The sequence below is a fragment of the Meleagris gallopavo genome, chromosome 19 (assembly GCF_905368555.1).
Source record: "Meleagris gallopavo chromosome 19, MGAL_WU_HG_1.1, whole genome shotgun sequence".
NCBI classification, from domain to species: domain Eukaryota; kingdom Metazoa; phylum Chordata; class Aves; order Galliformes; family Phasianidae; genus Meleagris; species Meleagris gallopavo.
Genome location: NC_139422.1, coordinates 2,810,540 through 2,834,982, shown reverse-complemented (window position 1 = coordinate 2,834,982; position 24,443 = coordinate 2,810,540). Strand labels below are relative to the sequence as shown.

Below are 24,443 nucleotides of genomic sequence, written 5' to 3'. Positions count from 1 at the left end.
TCATTCCTCACTTTGTGTGAATGCTGGATGAATAAAATCTTTCATTATAAGAATTTAGATGCTACTACAGCCTAATCTCTCTGAAAAACAGTGCAGCTAAACTACCACTACTCATCCATTTGCCATTTTATTCAGCCTTATCTTCAAATGCTCTTACCATTACAAACCAAGAAATTAATGGCCAGAGTGCAGCCCAGCATATTCCCTCCCAGACCATCCCTCACAGAAGATCAACTTTTCTGAAAGACCTCCAAAGAAGCACATCCAGTAACCTTCCCACACAGCTCCTTTTAGCGCTGAACTATCCTTGAAGCTAGAAAGCTTTGCTGAGTATCTTAACTTAATCTTCTCTGCTGAAAATTATGCCAATTATTTTTCTCCTACTCACTGCTGCTATGAAGAACAATTCATCACCATTCTCTTTCTAGCAATGTTTTACATATTGGAGGAATGTTATCACATCCCGTCAGTCTTCCCTCCTCTAGACTAAACAAATTCAATTCTTTCAATCTTCCCTCATAGGTTGCGTTTTCCAAACCTCTTATCATTCCTATGGCTCTCCTTTAGTCTCTCTCCAATTTGTCAAGATTTTTCTTTCTCTGCACAACCAAAGCGGAGCACAGCCAAGGCTGTACGAAGGTTGTCTGAAAAGCAAATTTCACCCCTCATCTTTTACCCACGAGTCTCATTAAAGCTCTCCATAGCATGTGCTGTCATTTCTGAACCACTTCTATAGCTTTCTGTCGTACTCCTTTTACAATCTTCAAGTGCCCTGCTTGCTTAATTGTCTTAATTTGTACATACTGGTTCCCTTGTTAAGTATTTTTGTTTTGCATTCTGTAGTGTACTTGCATTTCTTTCATCAACCATTACCATTTGTGCTTGTTTTTTTTTTTCCCAGGCATTTCAGGCTGCTAATTTCAAACATCCAGGTATCAAAACCATTTGAGTTCTGTTTCTCCTTTCCACAACGCTGCAATCCCATCCAGCATGGACTTTCTATCACCCTCCAAGACTGAACACTTCCCAGCCCTGGGCAGACCCTAGCAGGACCCCCATTTGACATCCCCTCCCACCTTGGCAGGAGACTGTCCCTATCTACTTTTTGAGCCTTAATTTACAGCTTGTCCTACACCCACGTTGCAGCAATTTGAAATAGAGCACGTTTCTCTACTTCTTCAACTGTGAGTACACCGCAAATGACAGCATACAAAGCCACACTAAAAACCAACACACGTATCTACTTCTTGGTTTTTATTTACTCGTTCATCTATCCTGCAAAGAAATTGTAATGGTTTGACATGATTTGCTCTTGACAAATCCATATTTGCTGTTTCTTATTAACTTCTTATTCTCTGAGTGCTTGTAACAGCTCATTCTAGAAACTTTTGGGGTATTGAAGTGGGTTTTACTGTTCCATAATCCCCCTGGTTCTCATTTCCCCCTATTTAAAAATAGGCTCTGTGTTTACCCTTCGCCGGGCCTCTGACTCTACCTTGGTCATCTGTGAACTCTGAAAGATAATCTCTAATCGCTCTGGGATTGCTTCAGCAAGATCCCAAAGTACTCCAGGGCAGATTTCATCAGGCCCTGCTGAATTCATGAACATCTACATTATCTACATTTTAGCCAGCACAGTCTTTTGCTGTTTTAGATGATCCCCTTGTTAAAACTTACTGCATTATTATACAATCACAATCAACCGTTTTTTGGAGAAGCAACCAAAAAAAGGCATTGAACACTTCATTCTCTGTATCATTTGTTATTTCCGCTCATTCCTTTTTAAGTAACAGGCTAACTATCCTCCCATTCGTTGGTTTTATGCTTGCATTTATGTTTTTAAGGGGTTTTGATTCAGAGACTGATTTACGAGGGGTAAAGTAATGCAAGAGCAAGATCTGTATTATCTTGAAACTCAGATACCACAAGCACGAGCTGATGCATAATCTTTGGCTTCAAATATAGCTCAGAGGCCATTAAAAAAAGACAACATTCCCTTGGAAATTAACAGAAGTCTAAATAATATAAATGAACGTGTAAAAGCTTCTGCTTTTCTTTAGGAAAGTTTATCACAGAACTGGTATTCTCAAGACCACGTGCGCAGGCTTGTGCATCTGTGCATAAGCTGATGACCAAAAGCATTCTGAAAAGTATATTTAAATGCTAATATGCTGAATAGGTACTTTCTCATCTGATCAAATCACATCCCAATACATTTTCTCCACAGATGTCAAAGAAAGAAAAGGGAGATGATGACAAAAGTACACAAAGCAAAGTCAAAGTTAGGTACTTTCTCCCAAGTGTGATCATTAATAAGAGATCCTTAGAAACCCTGTAGGTTTCATAGGGTTTTATGAGCTCTTGATTAAAAATGGCTGAAATTTGAACTGAGGACTTCTGAAAGCTGTGTCTGGGTGGAAAGAGAAGCCTTGCCACTGCCTGATTTCCTACTTAAAAACAGGATTATGCACAAATTCTAACAGCTCCAGCTAAGAGTGGTAATGCCAGGGTGGATGAGTAGGGCAACACCAAGTGCTTCTGATAAAACATCAACAAAAAAAAACATCTTCCCAGGCTGAGACCAAAGTACACTGATCAGAGGAAAGAATAAATGGTTCAGGAGCAGGTTGGAAACATCAGGAAAGGAGGATAAGGCTGGGTCAAAGGAGGCCAAGAAAGGAAAACAGAAGTGGAATCTGAGAAATAGAAAGTGTCAGGGAATTGCAAAAAGGTCAGAAAAGCATCTGGGAAAAAAGAATCCAGACTTCCACACGAAATCTCGGTGCCTAGTTCCTTTTGGAGGTCTCAGCCTAAACTCCTAACAAATGCTGCTTGAGTGAAGGCAGTGGAAACACTGCTCATTTCAAAGGCAGTATTGCTAATCCCTCCAGACATCCCATCAGCATGGAAGAAATACAGCTACTGAGCTTGCACACAGTGGGATGATGGAAGACCCTCTGTCTCCTCTTTATTAACTCACTGACCTCAGATAGAGAAAACAAGCTGCAGCACACCTGGAATCACTGCAATCCTCTGTGCACCACAGCATCTACTGGATATGCTTACAGGAGCCCTGAGAAAGTGCTCTGAGAGATCTGAGGCTTTTTTATCTATTTCCAAGTTGTACCTGAAAGCAATACATTTCTCTCTCGCATGTACATCTTAACTGTTCTCCTATTCTTTGAATTTCAGGCTGCATTTGATTAACTCTGCAAAATATTTTGGGATGTAGTCAGGCTGGAACAGCATACGCAGAATAGACTATGCAGGGTGAAGCAGATCACTGAACATGAGACAGATTAGCAGCTCTACCAGACAGCCAATCTAAAAGTCTTCTGCTTTTCATTGTGATTTAATTTAATTGAAATATTGTGGTGTTTTTTTTTTTTTTTCCTTCTTTTTCTAGTGTGTTACTCGGAAATAGGATTTCTTTTCAATGTGGAAGTTTAACAGTATTATTTAAGGGCATTGCTGCTCTGGACAAACGTCCTTTTCTACTCATCACTGAAGAGATGCACTTGGTACCACTCAGCTCTTTCTGTATCCTTTGGTCTTCCTCACTGTTCCCACACAGCTTTCGGACACTACGAGTCGCATGACAGCAGCACAAGCGCTCTCCTGAAGCTTTTGATTTAAAGCTTTTTCTCCAGCAAAGTGGAGATAAGCATCAGCAGCTGGACAAGCAGCAGACCGCAGCCCCAGAGCCTGCATAAATACTGAGGTTTCAGAAGCATGAGCTCGTTGCAGCGGCTCAGGGCAGGCAGCAGAGGCTGTCAGGGAACCCCTGCTGCTCTCAGCTCTGGACATGTCCAGGCAGGCCTAAACTCACCCAAGGTTAAAGCCAAATACATTTCTGCCTTCTGAGCCTGGGCCTTGTGTTTGTATCAGTGGGATGACATCAGAGGAAAGGAAGGATTGGGAACGGGGGGGGGCTGGGTGGCAGGAGGCTGTGAGAGCTGGGCCGGTGCCCATCCTGTGTGGAACAAGGACAAGGTTGTGATTCATGTGTGCAGACAGATGTGTGAGGAGCAGGACGGGAGGGAAGATGAAGCGCCTCCTCTGGAGCCCCTGTATTAATTAAAGAGTACTCTCTAAAGAAATAACTGTCTACAAAGCTGTCTTCTATACAAAGCCTGCTGTAACTATGAGCATCTCCTGTGCAAAGTCCTGGAGCTTGCTGTGCTAAGAGAGCTGAAGTTCCTTGTCCCCTCACGTCCCCATTGCTGTACCAAGCCCTGAGGGTCATCCCCAGGGCAGGGCCTGCAGGAATCCATGCGGCCCATATGCAAGCAGAGTGATTCCTTCATTGGAAACCAGGAGGCAATGAAGAGAGAGAAACGGGAGTTGGATTCCTGGTAAAAATCAGTGGGAACTGAGAAGCCAGCATGGCCATCCCTCCTCAAACATCCTCTGCACCGCACAGAGCTGGGGCACTGCACTGCAAGGTCAATCCAGAACTGTAAGTTTATTATGCACTAACTATAGGTTTATTAGTTTTCTCTGCTACAAAAGACCTTTAAGCCTCCTCTATAACTTTATACATGTGGGTATACCCCTACACCTGGCTGCAGATCCTCTCTGGAATCCAGTCATCCACATGGTTTATGGACGTGGTTTAGCATGCAATATTGGCGGTAGGTGGACTGTTGGACTGTATGATCTTAGAGGTCCTTTCCAACCTTAATGTTTCTATGATTCTATATGAGATCAAGGTCTCCCAGGCAGATCCCGTTTCAAGCCTTCCCAAGCCTAACGTTAAAAAAAGCTTACTTAATTATATCAATTTTCATAAAATCTCATTTTACCAGCATTTCCAACATCCTCTGGGACTATTCTGGGACAGCTTTACCTGTCTTGCAACATTTATCCTGGTATCTTGCAATGTACAGCATATTACAACATGAAGGGAAACAAGCCAGCAGCTCCTCTTTCAATTTTTCTGATCAGAAGGCAACAAATAAAACTGCTTCAGGGGACAGCTGCACAAATCAAACCCCTTCACCCAGAATACACTTCCTGAGAAAGTTGCTCTGGCCTCAAAGGTCGCCTTATTTTTTTCTTTTTCCCAACGTTATTCTGTTTGAAAGCTTGAGTGTAATTGTTCTGATCAGCAATAACATCTTCTGTTTTCCCATTTTATGGGCATTATGTAAAATAAAAGGACAATGAAGTAAAATGGATTTTGTCAAAGCCACCAAACCATTATAAAAGAAGATTCATTGCATAATGGATGCCCTTTTCCCCATAGGGAAAGAAAAATACCCTGGCTTGAGCCTAATTTTTTTGTTTTGTCTGTTTGATATCTGATGCCTACCAGCAGGATCTGTAAGGAAATCTAAAGCATTTAGACTCAAATTTAATGGGATTTAAGCATTTACTTCTGTTGGAAATGTTAAAAACAGTGTACTAATAGCAAAAGAAAGACAGAGTATTAGTCGCCTCCAAATTTTGATACCTTCAGCAGTAATCCATTGGAAAACAATAGAAAATGATGATTCTGGAGGCAGCAGAATGCCCTGAATTTCCAAAACGTTTCAGATTTTTAGTTCTCAATTACTTTTTTTAGGGCTGCAATTAATTCCAAAAAGTTTTAAGTTGTTTTCTTTTTCCTGTAATTGAAGATGGTTGGGAGATCCGGTGGCCCTAAACACTCACTTGAGGAACCTGAAAATACCAGAAATAGATTTTAAACCTGGCAGTCAGTTGATAAGTTCTGAGACCATTCTATTAGGCTGAGAAATGGCGAAAAGACCGGGGGGAGACAGTACAAGAGAAAATAGGAACAGGCTTTCTCAAAATAACCAGAGCTCTGCAGCAGTAACAAGGGAATAACAGAACCTGCTTGGTGTCTGCATCCGCTCCTTTTGCCTTTTCTCTTGTTGAGCAGTAGCATTAGTTTCACTGAAATCAATCAGCCTGCCTCTGGAGTCAGCTGTTATTTAATTTCACTGAAAGGAGAGGACAGAATCAAGCCAGCAAATACTATCACGTTTATAGATATGTTTTGTTATGTTACACGAGAAATAGTAGCATGGGACTGCTGGGAGTTTTCTGACTGATAAAGCTATCCTATTTCTATTTTTCACTGGGGATCTGCACCACCAAGAGATCAAGGTCACGTTTAGTAGAGAGTACTTAAGGGGTATTTTACATATGAATAACTGTATGTTTAAGAGTTTACACCAACTAGAATCTCTACAAATAGCCTAAGACAAGAGAGATCAAGCAAAGCCCACAGCAGTGAGCACCCACAAGTCCCAGGTAGTGGCTCAGACTGTAATCGGAAAACCATCAACTCTTTGCAGCAATACCTCTATTAATATCATCTTTTTTTCATCCCTGAAGATCATTTCTGCCCCTTATAGTCCATCTAGCAAAGGAAAATAGGGAGATATGAGCTCCAAGTTCCTCTCCATTTCTCTCCTAAATAGAGCCTCTTAGCTCATTAAGAGCGTCACACAGTCCTGAGTCTCTCATTTTAACAAGAAGAGTTCTACCTGAAGTGCTTCAGTGACTCTCTTAGACAAGTCTGAAGCTCTCGAGACTAGTATTAAATGCACTAGGTGTTTCTTCTGCATTACTCAGGCCCTTCAAGAAGTCAGGGGGATAAATGAATATGTATTCTATATGTCAGATGGTTATATCAGAGCCTATCGGTGGCTAATTATGGAAAACAATCTGCCCGTGTGAAGTTAACAGGGAAAGCTCTAAACAGACGTTGATTAAAGAGTGCCTCTGTAGAGTACTTTTTGAGAGGTCATTTTGCTGAGTTTAGATTAAGATGGATGAAGGTGAGGTATTTGGCAGTGAATTGCATCTTTGAAGTGAATGACGAGATCAGGTTCTAGCATGGAAGCACAGAGGTTGCAGTGACATTCATCTGCAGGGGAAGCAAGCTGAATTACTAGAGAAAGAACAAACTAATTTGTAGGAGCAAGAAGCCCTTCTGAAGTGAGTAGCTGTGTTTACTTTAAAGGTGCATGTGAACTTAAAGGCTGGTACAAGTCATTTGAGAGAAAATTAGTGAACGTTTTGCTGAAGGTAATGACACAGAAGGGATAGTGAAAATTTTTTAAGGAAACACTTTTATGATGAGCTTTTACTTCAGCTTAAATTCTTCCTTGCCTTGAACATTAGGGTGAATATTTTCTATCAAAAACTTCTATGCAGCCTTGAAAGTACCATCAAAGGTAAATCCATTCAACCAAAGGGAGGATGCTGGTTTTTTTTTCATCTTCCCCAAAACACTGATTGTGAAAATAAAGCAAGGCATCACTCTAAATGCTTTGTGGATGGTGGGCCCCAGCCCCTTTCTCCAAAAAATGACAGACCTGCTGAGCAGAAAATTTGACCCTGTATTCAAGCCTTCGTGAAGATTCTGCCCGAGATGGAGTAAAGGAAATGCCACAAGTTCCCCTTTCTCAAATGGTGTTGGCACTCCTCATGACAATCCCAGATTTATTACATCTCTGAAAACATCCCACTGTGCTTTATACCTCCTTGTGGAATAGCTACAATTTACTGGTAGCCAGAAGCCATTAGGTGGATATGGTCCTTCCTCTTTCTCTTTGATTTCAACAAACAGAAATCCAATGTACAAGAAAGAGCTGCAGATAGGAACTCTACTGAGCGTTTGACTGTAAATGAAACTCTCAGTAGCTTATTGCTTGGAAGTGACAGCAGAAGTTGAAAAGTAAATGCACTTTGTCCAGGGCACAGCATTGCTAAAATAATTCCAGTCAAAGCACTGGAGTCAACAGACTTGGCTAATCCACCATGATAAATGCAACAGTTAGAAAAAAAAAAAGAAAAAAAACATTTTCAAAAAGCAGCTGGGAATTGGCCAATACAAACAATCAGAAAAAAGCCCCACTCAATACCCCTAGAACTCAAAATACTCAGTGAAAAAATTATCTTTCCAATGATATTTCTAACAGGTATGGACAGTCTCTGCTTGACATCCACCACGGGTACATCACTTCCAACCAGCCTGTGGTACCATCTGCACAGATGTGGCTTATTTCTGTGATTTTCCTTATCCAAACAACTACCAGATCTGAAAAGCACCCAGTATTCAAAATGTTCTGCAGAACGTTCTGTTTTCTTTCCACGTTGCTTGGCACTGTCATTACTTCAACACTTAAGAAGAGATGGGCAGAACTATTTGAGTTGACTTTTGAGTCCACTGCATCAACAATGGAAGTAATATGACTCTCATATTTACTAATCCTGCTGCATTATTTCACACAAAATGGAGAATGAAATACAGTTTGACTAATTGTTGGCAATTTAACTTTTTTTTTAAAAACAATTTAACTTAGTTTTTTTGGCAATTTTAACTTATTTCAAAGGACATTTCATTAAGTGCAGAGAAGGGAATGAGATGGAGAATAGTGAAACAGAAAATATATCTAAGAATCGTCCTTTCCTTTGGACTATTTTCCATGGAGACTTTCAGCCTAATTTATTTGGTACTGCGAATCTCAGAGAAGTCAATGGAGTTCTTTGCAACTTCTAGAATAAGCCAGGAAAGAAAGATGCAAGCACTTGTAAGGAAATCCTTGAATTTCCTATAGCTTTTTATGCAATGGCTTAATGTCTAGACTCTTTCTTGGAATGAAGGCTCTGGATCACTTTCCTTTTTTCCCCCAAGTACTGCCCTGCATGACTGCAAGGCATGAAAAGCCAACAACCCTTGTACTATTCCATTGCTTTCACTTAATTCGCACCTTGCTTTCAAACTTTGTACAGCAAGGTTACCTTATAAAAAAGGATATAAATGGAAAGCAAAAGGTTGCTTTCATCACTGTTATTTATACAGATTTCTGACTAATTCTACATTTTATAACATCACAGATTACCATCTCACAATTAGGTATTCACTTCCTAAATTATTTTATAAATCTTTTCATACAAGGTTAGGCTGCAGCTTTCCATACAGCGTTGCTCGTATCAGATTCATTCCATTTTCTGAGCTGATACACTCAGATTTGTCTCCATTACAACCATTTCAGATCAGCAAACACCATTCTATTGACATCTATGTATCAATGCATCACTAGCCTTGCTGCAATCCTACGAATATAAAGCTTTAGCTTTACTGCTGAGTTGGTTTTGCAAGTCCATCTCTACACCTTAATCATAAAGACTGATAATATACTACAGTTTTTGTTAAAGATACTTCCCTTCTTCCTTAATTGCTAGCAAATCCTGCTTTAATATTTCAGAGACAGGCAGCCGCTGCACGTTAATCCATCCCTGAACCAAGTGGATCTAACACCAGAAAGGACGTGTGTGAACAACAGCACATCCAGCTGCCTTTGTGCTCCCACTCAAACGTGCTCTCTTCTGAACTTTAACCAGTGCCTTCAACTACAACAGTGATGACAGGAGTTAGCACCATTTACCAATAGTGCTCATTTAAAATTAGAGCTAAAAACATCATCTCCCAACGTGGATCTGAAGTAAGTTCCAAACTCACACCTCCACAACCTCAGCAGTGCTTCCCCAACAATCACTTCTGCCCATCATGGTTCCCCATCCTGGCTGCAGAAGGACAAGGCACTGCCTGCTACACTTCCACCAGAATAACCAGAAAACACTTTTATAGACATTGGCAACTGTGGTGTCACTGCACATCCACAATAGGAGCTTGCAGTGATTTAACTACCAGAGGTTCCAAACTATTCTTTAATTTAACCACAACTTCCAAGTTTAAAGTAGAAAGCAAAGTTATGGTGGCAATAGCAGAACATTGCTTGTCAGGCAGCCCTAAATCTGGGATGCATTAACAGTGGTTGGAGAGAGCCTATTTATTAATTCATAGCATAGGTTCACATTTATTGTGTATTACTGTATTAAGTCATAGAGTTACTGGTCTAAACTACAAGATCAGGAGCATGGGATCATCTAGAGAGTGAGGCAGTACCTAAAGCATGATGCAAAGGAGAGGCTTAAATTCAGAGAAAACCTGAGTCAGCTTTGGTAGAGGTACATATGGTTGGCATTGCTGCTTTACTCTCTGTTTTACATCGTCAGTGGCAGCACCAAAACTCTGCAGAGGTTTTACAGACACTTAAGTCTCCCTTTAATCATGGACCATTATCATGGATATTAACACAGAAATGGGATAATTGAGTTATGAAAGGCCAACTCAAGTTGTCTCCTGTCCATAGTGCACTCCATCAGATGAGCCAAAGTGACAGGACAGAGCCTCGGAATACATCATGCATTATGGATCGTTTCTTGCATCTCTCAGGCACTGCATTCTTACATCACTTCTTTACAGGAGGCATGAGACAGGAACTAATGTATGCATGTCTTAGCACAGTATGTAATGCACTGAAGTCCTGACCTTGTTTAAAGTTACTAAGTGCTATTAATATATATAATGGAAATAAATATTAGCCTTGCTTTGCAGATCGAGCAACCTGAGACACAAGGCCCCCGAGCGATTTGTCAGGACCAACAGGGTGCCAGGTACCCTGACAATTCCTTTTATTCTAAGCACCTGACAAAGTTCATTCCCATCCATCCTAGGGCTCCTGCAGGGAGGAGGAAAAAAAAAATAAAGCACTGCCTCTAAAAATGCTCCTGCTTTATCAGCAAAAAGAGGGCGATAACAAAAACAGCTCAGGCCAGACAAAAGCTAATTGAAGCATATGGGCTCGAGCAGATACTTAGAAGCACAGCCTTAAAATAGCCCAGCAGGACTAAGGGATGAATCTTCTTCGAGCACTGCAACAAGGAACTGGCAGCCAGCAGCAAAGCTCAAACCAAAGCACGATAAAGCATTTCCAGCAGGTCAGGCACCTGCTTCAGTCTTTCTGAAAGGACAATGTGGTCCACTGTGCTGAAAGCAGCAGCGGCGAAGAGAACATATCCCTAAATCACTCTCCTACATGAGATGGCTGCCCAAACTTTCCAGCAGGCAGTCTGAGTCCCTACCATAGCCCTGCCTTAGAGCCAGACTCAAATATATGCATGAGATCATGGCTATGGAGGTGCTGTTGATGCCGCACTGAAGTGACCTTCTCTAGAACCTTGAATTTAAATGGAAAACACCACAGGCAACCAGACAAAAATTTGACGCACTGCCTGGTCTCTCTGTCTCACTGAAGAGAGTGTTTCAGTGCTTGAAAGGGGAATGCTGTATGGCAGTAATAGGTAGCATCCATTAGGCAGGATCTCTTCGGACACAGATCTGGGGGATAAGTTTTCAGTGTGACATTGAATTCTTCATACACTGTAGTAGGCTTAGCTTCTTTAAAGGAAATTCGCTCAGAGGAATATAAGCCATTTCCAAGCATGAAGAGAGTACATTAAAGCACTGACTCAGGCTTTGATTCAGAAAAGCACTTAAGCATCCTTCTTGTAAAGGGATACTTTTCGGTGCTTGGACCTTGGAAAGGAAGGTGTATTGTGGTCTCTTTGGCTCAGTGCCACCCATCAGGGCATAAAATTAAGCTCAAACTAATGCAATTATGGACGAATCCTTCACAGTGGACATATTTAATCCATTACTGCCCAGTGCAGCAGTTTTTGCACTGGGTCATTTCCAGGAGCAACACAGTGACCAGTCAGAAGAATTTTCACAAAAGCACTGTCTGAAATATTTCACAAAATACTATTGCTTTGCACTGCGAATTTGAAAATGATGACACTGCTCCTCAGTTGTGATAGCTCTGCATGGGTTTATAACCTGAGACAAAACTGGGGGCACTGGGAACAAAAGCAATTTCTACGGGCAGAAGAGTTTGTTGCCCTTGGCATCAATCCCAAGCACAAATACAGACTGGGTGGAGAATGGCTTGAGGGCAGCACTGGGGAGAAGGATTTGGGGGTGTTGGTTAATAAAAGATTCAACATGAGCCAGCAATGTGTGCTTGCAGCCCAGGAGGCTGACAGTATGCTGGGTTATATCAAGAGAAACATGGCCAGCAGGTTGAGAGAGGTGATTCTGCCCCTCTACTCTGCTCTCATGAGACCTCATCTGGAGTACTGCATCCAGTTCTGGAGCCCCCAATACAAGAAGGACATGGAGCTGGTGGAGCAGGTTCAGAGAAGGGCCACAAAGATGATCAGAGGGCTGGAGCACGTTCCCTACAAGGAAAGACTGAGAGAGCTGGGGCTATTCAGTCTAAAGAGAACACTCCAGGATGACCTTATAGCATCCTTCCAGTACCTGAAGGAGGCCTACAATAAAGCAGGGGAGGGATTTTTTATAAGTGCAGGTAGCAACAGAACAAGAGGACGAGGAGAAATGGTTTCAAATTAGAAGAGGGTAAATTCAGACTAGATGTTATGAAGAAATTCTTTACTGTGAGGGCGGTGAGACACTGGAACAGGTTGCCAAGCGATATTGTGGATGCCCCCTCCCTGGAAGAACTCAAGGATGGGGTTGTGAGCAACCTGATGTAGAGAGAGGTGTCCCTGCCTATAACAGAAGTCTGGAACTAGATGATCTTAAAGTCTCTTCTAACCAAAACCATTTTATGATTCTATGATCAATGGGGAAGAGCCCAGGGGAACTGGAATCTGCATAGGAGAACAGCATGGGAGAATAGGTGTGGGAGATGGAACCAGAGGTAGAAAAAGTTTGACTTCCTTTGAAAATGTCGGGACTTGAATAAGAAAAATAAGCACACCAGAAAGTGGAGAGGAGATGTGAAAAACCACCATTTCACAGCTGTCTGAACAATTTTGGGAAAGAGATTACTAAGAATCTCACCAAAATTTACCTTCTCAAAATTGTGCCAAAACATCAAAATTAATAAAAACTTGTGGAGCTACTCATCTCTACCACAAAAAGATCAATGATTCTGATATCAAAGATTCTAAGCCACAGACTCATTCACACTACAAACAACATTCATTTCTAATTCCACATCACTTTATTTCATGATGCACTAGGAAATGTTCGGTAGTGCATTTTGCAATAATAATAAACTAAACGCAACATGAGATCTCAGTACTGTAACTTGGCTGTTAAATCTTTTCTTGAAAGTGCTGCGAGCTTGCCAGAATATTTGGTGAGAGATGTCAGAGTTGCAAACTGACACAGAAAGAATTAACCAGGTCCCATTATATACTGCAGACTTCTCTTCTAGCTATTTCTGTTATGATTCATCTTCCAAATTCTTTGCAAATGTTTTTACTATAAATATTATTGACATTAATATTCTTATTGTAGGACACCTATAGTTTTAGTTCAAATTCCAGTCTGGGTTAGATCCTCATCTCTCATGCTGTAGACACAACTTCTGCACGTCCCTTCAAAACATTATGTAGACTCAGAGATATTACGCAATACACGAAAATAAGATGGGTAAGGTAGGAGAGTTGTTTCCTTTCAGATCAAAGAACTGATCTTGGGTGCCATAGCCAGGGTTACACGAGCAGTTAACAGCAGAATTAGTTATTCCTATTCGGTCCCTTAATGATGTAATTATCATTCCTTGCCAGTTAGCTCTCTTTATAATTAAGAGTGCACAATGACGCATGTTTTAAGAGTATAGACAAGCACAGAGTTCATATCATGTGAAGTGGGTTGTTGAGTAATGGCATCAGCTCTCTCAAGTTGGTCCTTCTAGAGATGCACCCAGAAGCACATAAGCAGTCTAGGTGTAGATGAAGAACATACAGCAAAACTCCTAAGGTTTCTTTGTAGCCCTATCCATAGTTTCCTTCCTGGTGCACAGCTCCTACGGAAGCAGACAAGGCCTTCTCTACAGCACGAGAAAGCAGAACAGCTTCACCTCAGAGCACTGATAAAAAGTCAGCAAATTCATAGAATCGTGAGTTGGAAGGGACCCTTAAAGGCCATCAGGTCCCACTCCGTGCAGCGCACAGGGACACCCACAGCTCCATCAGTGTTCAGAGCCCTGTCCAGCCTGACCTTGGCTGTCTGCAGGGATGGGGCACCACCACCTCTCTGGGCAACCTGTGCCAGTACCTCACCATCCCTATCTTGAAAAAACTTTTCTCCTATATGCAGCCTAAATGTCCCGTTTTTCATCCCCCAGTTTGTACTGATACTGGGAGTTGCCATAACCCAGATGCAAGACTTTGCACTTGGCTTTGCTGAACTTTAAGTTTCTCCTGGGCTCAAGCTCAAGCCTGTCTGCATCTCTCTGGATGGCATTCTGTCCCTCAGGCTTATCAGTGGACACTTTTCCATAGAAATTAAGAACTTCAGATCACATCCTGGAAAGTGTTCAGACTAAGCCTGCTCACCTGTCATCAGGAGCTGATCCTTCTGTGAATCATTTCACATCTGTCTTCAATACTTGTATGACCAAAATTACTTTTGGCCCTGGCTGCAGAAGGAGGACAGTTTGGCTTTGATCTCCCATGACTCCATCCCCTACTTTTAAGTTTAGATTAGAATAAACAGCACAGCCACAGGTAATGCACTATTCTGAGAGGAGGGGGATCCTCTTACTCTGGTTAGTGAGAACGCTCCTGGACACAATCTACCTGCTGGCAAGAAGCAACAGCTTAACAGCTCTTCCAAAGTCATGAATACAAACATTCCTTTCTGTCTGCATTGGCCTTCATCTTCCTGAAATACTGTGCAAAATATTAGCACCCATCTTTTAGACATCGCACTGGAGCAAGAGGTTGGCTAGACAATATCTGGAATTTCTTTCCATCCCTTTCATGCTCAGACTGCGTGCTGCAGATAATGGCACAAGCTCTCATCCTCATTGGCCTCTGGTACTTTCTTTAGCCTCTGGACACACACCTCCTTGCAATTTAAATGTACAGCTCTTAGTCCTATTCTTCTCCTCTGCAGATAATTTTTTTGCTTTGCATGCACAAGATTTCTCTCCAGAAAGGAGAGCCCCTTGTTAAAATATCTAAGCTAGACATCAAAGTCAGAAAACACAGAAGATGCAAATTCCACCATTAATCCCATCTTACAGCTGAAGAGCAGAATTGTAACATTTAAAAAGTAAGCAGCCTATCAGGCGATGTCCTAATTGGACGCTAGCCTTAATGAGTTGCTCAAGATGTCTGTTTGAGTCTCTACACTTGAGCCACACTCCTTCCAACCGTTTCAAGGCAAAAGTTGTTTCATGCCTCAAGATAAGGGCTCCATTTTCAAAAGCCAAAGACTCTGCAGAGGCCACAAAATACATGAAGACTACGATGACAACACTACCACTCTTCAGAAGCAGTGAAAGGCATGAAGAGCATCTTGGGAAAGGCCTCAGCTGATCATGCTCCTTCTGTCAAAGAAAACTCTCATGTTTATCTACCGATTCCTACGTCCCCTTTTATTTGTACTTTCCAAGGCTCTGCAAAGCAAGTCCAGAGTTTCATTATTTATTTATTTGGGATGCTGTGTGTCACAGTGACACATTGAGAAACTGGCATCTGCAATTTTCACATGTCAGAGTGACTGTAACTTGAACTGACAAAATAAATTGCTGTTCACACACTCCCACTGACTTTGTTATGTCCCTGAAGCCCTAGGCCTATTTTTTCAATTAAGATCCCCCCTTCTGCTGTTCCCCCTCTTCCTAATGCAAAAGCACAATGCGTGGCTGGCAGGAGGGACATGACTTCCACAGCTGGCAGCAGCTGACTGCAGAAGGCAGTGATGTTTCTGATAACAGACAGCAAATAATTCTCCTTGGCTTTTCAGGAAAAGGAACACGTCCTTCCTCAGTCACCTCATGCCACCAAATCTTTCCATGTGCACAGCATGACTGAGCCATGTTGGGCTTATTCTAGTCTTCTGGCTTTCAACTTTGCGGAAGAAGTTGAATGGTTCTACCAGGATAGATTATTTCTCAATTAAAATCAATGAAAGATATCCTAATGAGGAGATTTACTTGATCTCTTAGTTCAAGGGAATGCCAAAGACTTAGTTTCTTAGTCTGGGCAAGCAGGAAGCAATAATAATCTCCCCAGAGTTGAGCAGAGCATGCCAAACAGCAGGAGTTGGAGGGTAATGAAAATCTCATGTATGGGAATATCCCATCCACTGCAGCTCCATCAAGGGAAAAAAAATGTAAATAACTGAGAACGCAGTATGTTTGTGCTCATAAACAACTCCCCCACCTTTCCTTTGCCTTATTTCACATTAGTGAGGCTGAGCCATCATCTCACTTCTGACTCCAACCTTCATTCCTTCTTGTCCTGTCACCACAGGCACGGAAAACATTCCCTTCTCTGCAGTGGCACAAGCCAAATAAAGCAAGCAGCAACTATTTCAAGCAGCAGAACTAGTAAGGCTCATAAGGCAATGCTGCCCAACTTTCAGTCCTGGGACAATTATACCTTGCCTGAGCCCCTGCCTTGGATTCCACGTTGTCTTCATTTGGTAAAATGCATCACAAGCTCCTAGGTGCTACCAAAGGAAAACATATTTTGTCTAACAGTCCAGGTTGACCCAAGTTGTTCCTTCATTTTGTAATCCTTTCCATCTATTTGAGCTGAATTTGGAGCAACAAAACCACATGTGGCTTGCATGACATTTAATTGCAAGTAGTTCACACACTTCTAAATTCCTTCCTTTCGTGTGCAGCACTACATATTTAGTCAAGGACGTGTTGGGGAAGGTCAGTAGGAGGGAAGAGGGGGAAGAGAAAACCATCTTCTGATGCATTGGTCATTCCAGAAAGAGCACCACTCAACCACAAAAGCTAGTCATATGCATGAACAATTCTGTATTCCTATGGTCAGAGCTGTGAGGGTGAACTCAGCTATCTCATGACAGTCACCAAGTAGCCATCAGCTCAGGGAGATATCTGAGTGTCTCGTGGCCTAGGTGGTTATGAGGACACAACATAGCTAGGTTACAAATAGAGTTATTTGGAGGCTTCAAGGCTTGTGGTAGTGACTACCTCATGAAAAATTGTCCTGGGCAGCGAGACTACAAAGAGCAACACGGTGCTGCCTATCCCAGATGAGCTGTGAACAATAGAGCAAGGAGGAGAGATAGGGGATGAAAGAAAAAAGGAGTCCAAAGTTTCCACAGAAAAGCACTCTAAAGCAGGAGAATATAAAATACAAAGCTAATTAGCAATATTTAACTCATACAGATACTCGGTCAAGTACACAAGAGCAATTATTATGTTTCCTAACTAAACGATACGGTAAAAAACAGAGTAAAAAACAATAGAATTCATGTTCCTGAACAGCTGTGCCCACATCTTGATTCAGATCACTGCTGCCGAGCAGAGGAGTACTTGCTTTTAATCTTCAGCTCAGACATCACCCCAAGATTTCTGTGCTGTCCACTCAGTTAGCTTTTCATGGCCTGTCAGGAGCCTTCAGACTTCCTTCCATTTCACTCCAATATTTATGAGGGCAGGACAGAAGATGTAGAAGTAAAATGGGAATAATTCCTTTCTAGGGCAGATTCCAAACTTACACTTACTTGGTCCAAAATAGACAAAATATTTTCCCTTCTTCAGGTTTTCCCATGGAACATAAATATTAACCTCAGAGTAACTCTTCTCCCTACCTCTTAATCTCAGATTCCCTAACTGAACCTGCTACTACCCAAAGAGGGCTGTTTACACACTCCTCTAAATCCCATTCCTGGATGCTCTCACAGCCAGATGCATCCATGCACATATGGATCTACTCTGGTCTGATTCTGTCCTAATTTCCACAACAAATGGGAATAAAGCCTTTCCAGCCAACTGAATCTTGCATAGGAAGGTTAAGAGATGAGCATTAAGACAATGTGTTCTGCTCTCCAAAGACATTGAGCATGAACTCAGAAACAGTGGATAATATGAGAGTTTAACAGGAGAACAAAATGCATGAGCAGAGACATCTCTGAAGTGTCAACAGGAGCTCAGCATCCCTCAGGCAGAGAAGCCCACATCTCCAGGTATCACTTCAAGCCATGGAAATGAATCTTCCTTCTCAAATGGGCATCAGAAGGGCTTGTGAGACTTTTCATTTCATGCTATGGAGATCAAGAACAACAGCTGCTCTTCTTTAACCTTGCAGTCAATCTAGTGTAAACAGAAATAGTAGCTTAAGAGTTGATCTGTGTATTCCTCCACATCTACACAGCAGGAAGAGCAAGAACAGCACTAATGCAAACTTCTTCCCATTGACTCATAGCTCCTTTGCATCACCTTCAGAACACCTGTGGGGGTTTTCCTGCAATAAGCACGGCTTCCCCACACTTCCATAGCCCTGGCAGGGACACTGGGTCACAGGAGGTGAGCACAGGAGAACAAGAGGAGCAAGCAAAGCCCAGTTAAGCACACGTGCTCCTCCATACAGGCAGTCCAAGGCTCTATAAAATTCCCTGAGAGTTTTGGGGGTCACAACATATTACTATTTGCTTACTCACTACTACTCAAAGCACACAGAGAACAGCCTCTCCTCCCTCTAAACCCCTTTCCTGTTCCCACGTCAGTGGGGGCTGCATATGCACAGCATAGAGAAAATGAAATCTCCTCTAAAGGATCATTCAACAAAGAGCGGTCCAATTCATGCAACTTCACCACTACTAAAGCCACTGTGCTTTGAAAACATACTTAGGTGCTGGCAGCCACCTCTGGGCTTTGTAGTGTGTCATGAGATTAAAGATCTGAAGACCAAATTAAGTCTTCTGAAGTCAATGCCACTCCAGATGAAGCTTGTTGAGCTGGGGAGCAGAAGGAAATAGCCTAGTCCCTTCCCGAGAAGTAAGAAAGAAAGAGCAATCTAGTTTGCAACATCCTTCTGTAGCAGAATAAATGTCTGAACCTCTGTGTCACCGAGCTGGACCTCCAAGTGCTCAGCAGAAGTGCAGCTTTCCCATTAATGAAGGAATCAAGAAGAATTTAGCAAGGCTGAGACTGCCCCAAGGTGCTGAGTAGTCAGCAGCAATAAGCACAGGGAGATCCAGTCTTTACTTGGCTATATCCACCAAATAGGCTCACATATATTTTTATCCAGGATGCAGGAATTTTTGTATTTCCAGTGTGATGCATGCTACTTAAGTTACACACAGATGGTATATTTAACAGCACTTTTTCCCCAGAAAACTTTCATACAGCCCTGAATATTTTGACCGTCTCCTCTGGAGTATTCAGAACAGCCATCACTATATTAGCCCCTATTCTGGAGGGCTGCATTTGTACCTGCTGGTCTCTGGAGTTCCTGTTAAAGTACATTATTCCTTCTTTCCCTTTTCTTCTAGAGCAGAACTGACGGAAGAGCAAAGGAGAATTTCAAGGTGAATAAAAACCCTGTGTTAAGCATGAAGTTACACACAGGGGTTATGGTATCACAGCAGCCTTGGAAATGCCCACGAATCCCCAAAGCTTTGATTTCAGCACTAAGCAATGCTGGCCTGAACATTCATCCGGAAATGTGCGCTGCGCAGAATTTTTTATATCTAACTTTTCTTTTTCAAAAGGTTCGCGTCTTCCTTCAGGTTCTGAGACTAAAAAAAAAATGCCAAGAACATCGGATTCACCATTCGGGTCAGAACAGCAATACATCTCCGCTGGCACCCTGCTGACAGATGAGTAGAGCCAGCGCCAGCTGCTCCAGTGGTAAATATGAAACTCTGCAGTAGGCAGTTATGAAATAACCTTGGTTAGAGGAAGTTTTTTCCCAGTTTTACCCTAACCCCTATTATTTAGTAGTTGGCTTACACCCAGAGGTACATAGCACCCAGACACACACAGATACCCCTTTCTAAATTATCCTAACGTAATTAGATGTTCTCATTAGCCTTACTTATTTCTGCTATGGTCACTCATCCCATAAATCAAAATGCCAGCTGTTTACTTCCATGTCAGAGGCAGAATATTCACAATATTCAACAAATACTTGATGTTTATATACTCCGTCAGGCCGACTCTGACCATGCTTTATGCACAACAAGAGGTAGTTTCTGCTCAAGCAGGAAAAGAAACTGGGCAGTCTGAACTCAGAGCCATATTACCCTACAGAGATGAGAGCAGGCAGATATTTGGGGTGAGGTGCCCTGCGAGGACAAGGAGCTGGATAGAGATCTATGTTTCCCATACATCCTGGACCGACAACATTTTTGCACACTTGTGGATGGCTCAGCATTGTTTTGGACCATGGGGGAAACTGGTTTCACAGCCTGGGGCCAGCAGAGCCATGCAAGAGCCTTGCAATGACCACAGACAGGGAAACATGGAAAATGAGGACAACTTCAAGGACAACTGGCTAAGCAAGCATGGATGAAAGACACTGGGAATATTTTTAACTGTTTATGAAAAAAAAGGAGGTCAAAAAAGGAATCAGATACATCCAAAATACCAAGAAACTCCTATGCATACGTGTATCTGTAAGTATTTCCATGCCCTGGCTTTCTCAACCAGTCCAAATTCTCAACCAGACTCAAACAGTCCAAGCAAAACCTCACAAGGTTTCTTCTCTCCACTACCACACGTTAATGTTGATGAAGAATTTTCACTGCTTTCCTCCTTCTCAGAGGAGTTAAAACAAGAGTATTTCTCTTTCCTGGGGAAACACTGAATTATCTTCCATTTATCTGCAAAACTCATAACAAACACTTTTAGTGGCTTTTGAGCTGTTTCTATGTAATCTGCCTTTCATTCCTTCTCCAAAGGAGAAAGGTAAAAATAAAACTATTTTCACTTTCTTTCCAAAAAAGATAAGATTTTCCTTTGCTGCCCAGTGCTCCCCCACTCCATTTAGCTCTTGTTTCCACTGTCGGGGAGATCTAGCTTTCAGCAGAGCTACTTTTCCTGGTTTACATGGAAAGTATACACAAAGGCAGTGAGCACTGATAAGAACAGTTAGGACTAGAAAGGATTCACTCAGCTCTCCTAAATGCCTTATTACTTCATCTGGACTCAGCAGAGAAGCAAACACCTTTGAATGTCCTTCTCACCCCAAACATAAGAGTGAACCCTGGATCACAGCAAAATCTAGAGTCTGGGGAAAGTCCACCTACAGCAGATTCAATTCACTTTTCACTTCACGAGTAAACAAATAATGCTTAGGGCTTTGTTTAACTTCCAGCCTCTGAGGGTTTAGCTTCATTTGCTACTGCCTGCCATCCTTTCAGAGTGCCCAAAGTTTATCCAAATCTCAGTCTGAACAGAAACAAAGGCAGCGTGGCTGGGGGAGGGCAGGGAAGGAAGGAAAGAAATGAGTTTTCTTCAAGATCTGAACACCCGAGCTGAAACAAAAGCACCTGTGAGGTGACACCATCACCTTTCTCACAGCTCTGAACACTCCATCACATCCCGAAGGCTGGAGGAGAGCGAGGTAGCAGCTCTGACCAGCTCGAACACATTTGTGGATGCTGAATCATTTGAAGCTCTTCACAATGACAGGACAGAAAGTGTCGTGCTCATGCCACCAAAACTGGAGGACAGTGAGGGGACAGAAAAAGGCTTTCTTGTATCTCCTGGATCTATAAACAATGTTAGGGTGGCTGTGCAATTCTTCCCAGTCTCCCACCTTCCTCCTATCTCACCGAACGGATGTTTTCCCTTTAATCTGCAATGCCACCTTGTGGCTATAAACAATGAGAACATTTAAAAGGCCACATTTAGAATAAAATTCTAGGTCATTTGACTAGGGATGAAAATACCACATCTGTAAGAGAAATACCTGAGGTAGAGGGACAGAAGTCATCTGTAGATGCTTGCATTTTCTTGAAGCTAACATCTGATCTGCATGGACTTCTGCAGTCCAAATCTGCGGTGTCATAAGGATAACAAATTTATTATATAGGTCCATTGGAATCTGATTTCACTGCATCCTCTCCCTGTGCACTGCCAGAACGCTGCACAGACTAGGAGAGAGGTGCAGCTTTTCTCCACATCCCTTCTACGTGATTTCCTGTGAACCTCTCACACAATACCTACAGAGCAGCTGCAGCAGCTGTGATGCACCCAACAACAGCACAGCATTTTCTGCAAGCATGCAGAGGGTTGGCTGAACACCTTTGGGGTGTCCAGGTATCCTCCAACTTGCACATTCATCACTTCTTCTAACATTGTGGCTCCTTCCCACCAATAATTTACAACCCCTTTTCAAGAACAGCAGTCCCAATGATTTCCCCAGGCAAACCAAGCTTTGTCCCACGTAGAAGCATCTATTATGCTGAGCTCCTCATGGAGTGGAAGATGGGGCTTAATATATATTGTTATATGTTAACCTGTTGCAGATCTCAGCATCCAAAAGCCGTGCATAATCAGTTTTCAGCTGAAGATCTCAGACACAAAATAATTTAGCCTGTTTCAAAGTCCCCCATTGAGTAGAGAAGTATTCTTCCCATCTCACAGCTGGCAGGCCAAGGCACACAAATATTAAATGCTTCTGGGTAGGGAGTAGCTGCCTTGCTATGCACAAAAATTATTGTATTTTTAAGCTTTAAAATACGATTCTCTCAGACAAATTAGGAGCAGCTGTCCCTCCCTGGGACAAGCTGGCTTCTCACAAATATTTGTCATTTATCATCCTCTTGTCCTTCGGCTGCTAGGCTTGGTTTTCAATTAGGCCTGATATTGACTGAATAACCAGGTGATTGCTTTGGGCTGCCTTGTGGTGCATTATACCTCATGTCCCAGATTGGCAGACATGAGATGGAGGGGTTCCCACATTGATTTCACCCCAAATCACCAGTCCAACAATGGCTTCATTCCCTACTGCTGGCATCCTGTGGAAGGACACACCAGAGAAGATGCCAGTACAGACCACATATACAAGCACATTAGTGTGACTTAATGAGGTGCCTTTCCTTCATCTGCTCTCAGGAAAGCAAACAAGAATAAATCAAAGAAGGGTTCCCTTTTCCTTAGGAAACTTGCTGAAATTACCTGTGGGACTGAGCATGAAGAAATCTCTGCTCATGGTTCTGCTCCAACTCTGTGGAGCCAGGATGCCTTGCAAGAACGTTCTGCCCTGGGTTTATCCCACCTTATGGCATGCACTTACTGAAGCCTTTAAGTAGGAAGTCCAGGAGGTAAAGCCTAGGGTAAGCCTCCTAGTTCCCCACTCTAATTAATAAAGAGACAATAGCCCTCCTGAAAGTAATTAAGATTTCAGATGGGCTAAGACAATGTTTCCATAACTTGCATATGCTGTCACTGAGACACTGCCAAAGCCCAAACTGAGGTCTTGATGCATGAATCCACTGCTGCTTCTGCATCCACAAGACATACAGCCATGCTGCAGAAGGAAGTTAGATGGCTTTGACAACATTTTGGCAGGTTATCCTTGTTCTAGTTATTTAGCAGGTGCTTTAAAAGGCTGCTAGATCACTTGTTCATGTACTTTTCCAGAAACTGATGTTAAATTGGTGGTACTCTAGCCCCTCAACTCTTCATTTTTCTTTGATTTCCATAAAATTCACTGTGCTAGCTTATTCCCTTGCTTCTGATTCTCTCCTTTGCAAGTTAACCTCGCTTGCAGCACCAGTATCTTTTCTCAAATGTTCTTAAATTAAATTTGTAATTCCAACCTATCTGAAAACACCTACATTATCCAAGTTGGCCTCAGCTCATTTTTACATACCTAGGTTGGGACCTTACAGCTCTTTAACTAGTCTTAATTACACAAATCACATAATTAGTGTTGAACTTCACATGAAGAAGAGACATTAAACAATTATCTTCATTGCTGATGTGTGTTGATAGCTTTCTTTCCCTCCTTCCCTGCTGAATAGCAGAACAGACACATTTAACAGTGGCTCTCAAACACTGTATTCAGTTCTTTGGCCTTTCTGATCTTGTCTGTGCTCCTGCTACACTTCTGTTCTCATTCCTGGGAGCCTGACCTAGTTTCCTCTTTTTGCATGTTTCTTTCTTGCATTTGAGGTCAGTGATGAGCTCATGATTAAACCAATTTAGTCTCCTGCTATCCTTGCTGAATGGGATAGCTTGAACTTCTGGCCTTAAGACTCCGTAAGGGTCTCCCAACTTTCCTTAAGACCAAACCTCTCAGATACTTTCTCTTACTTCCAAGGTTAGCTTACTTTCCTGAAAGCATTTCCTTTCTTTTATTGTGTTGTGATTTTTTTACTGTATAAAATACACCCTCTTTGCCTTTAAACTGTAAGTAAAGGGCACATAATTATTGTATCAATGGACACTTTATCAGAACTTTGTTTACATCGACATATAATACGTGCTTAATGAAAAGCAGCAAGTAGAAGAAAAATATTGGTTGCTCATCAACAATAAGAACAGATTCTGTGGACACTCAAGCACTTCAGTTTACCAGTGTTTTATGCTGTGCAAACACAGTATTTGCCAAAACCAGTTGTTAGGCAGTACGAATTGAACAAATAGCTTCAAGTTGACAACATGTAGTGTTTTGGCTAGAGGAGATGCTTACCCAGACAAGTAATCATTTATGCACCTAACTCAGGAGGTACAGTTTTGAATATTGGTATTTGGAGCCAACTGTGCAAGCACAGAGGAGAAAAAATCCACAGTAATTGATCTAATTAATCAATTTGCCAA

At 42.1% G+C, this 24,443-nt stretch overlaps 1 protein-coding gene across 2 annotated transcripts in view; it reads right to left on the bottom strand.

Annotated features, from left to right (window-relative positions):
* The window catches only part of PAPPA (pappalysin 1), a 359,398-nt gene that overhangs the window by 237,329 nt on the left and 97,626 nt on the right, over positions 1–24,443 (bottom strand). The gene's annotated exons all lie outside the window — the stretch shown is intronic.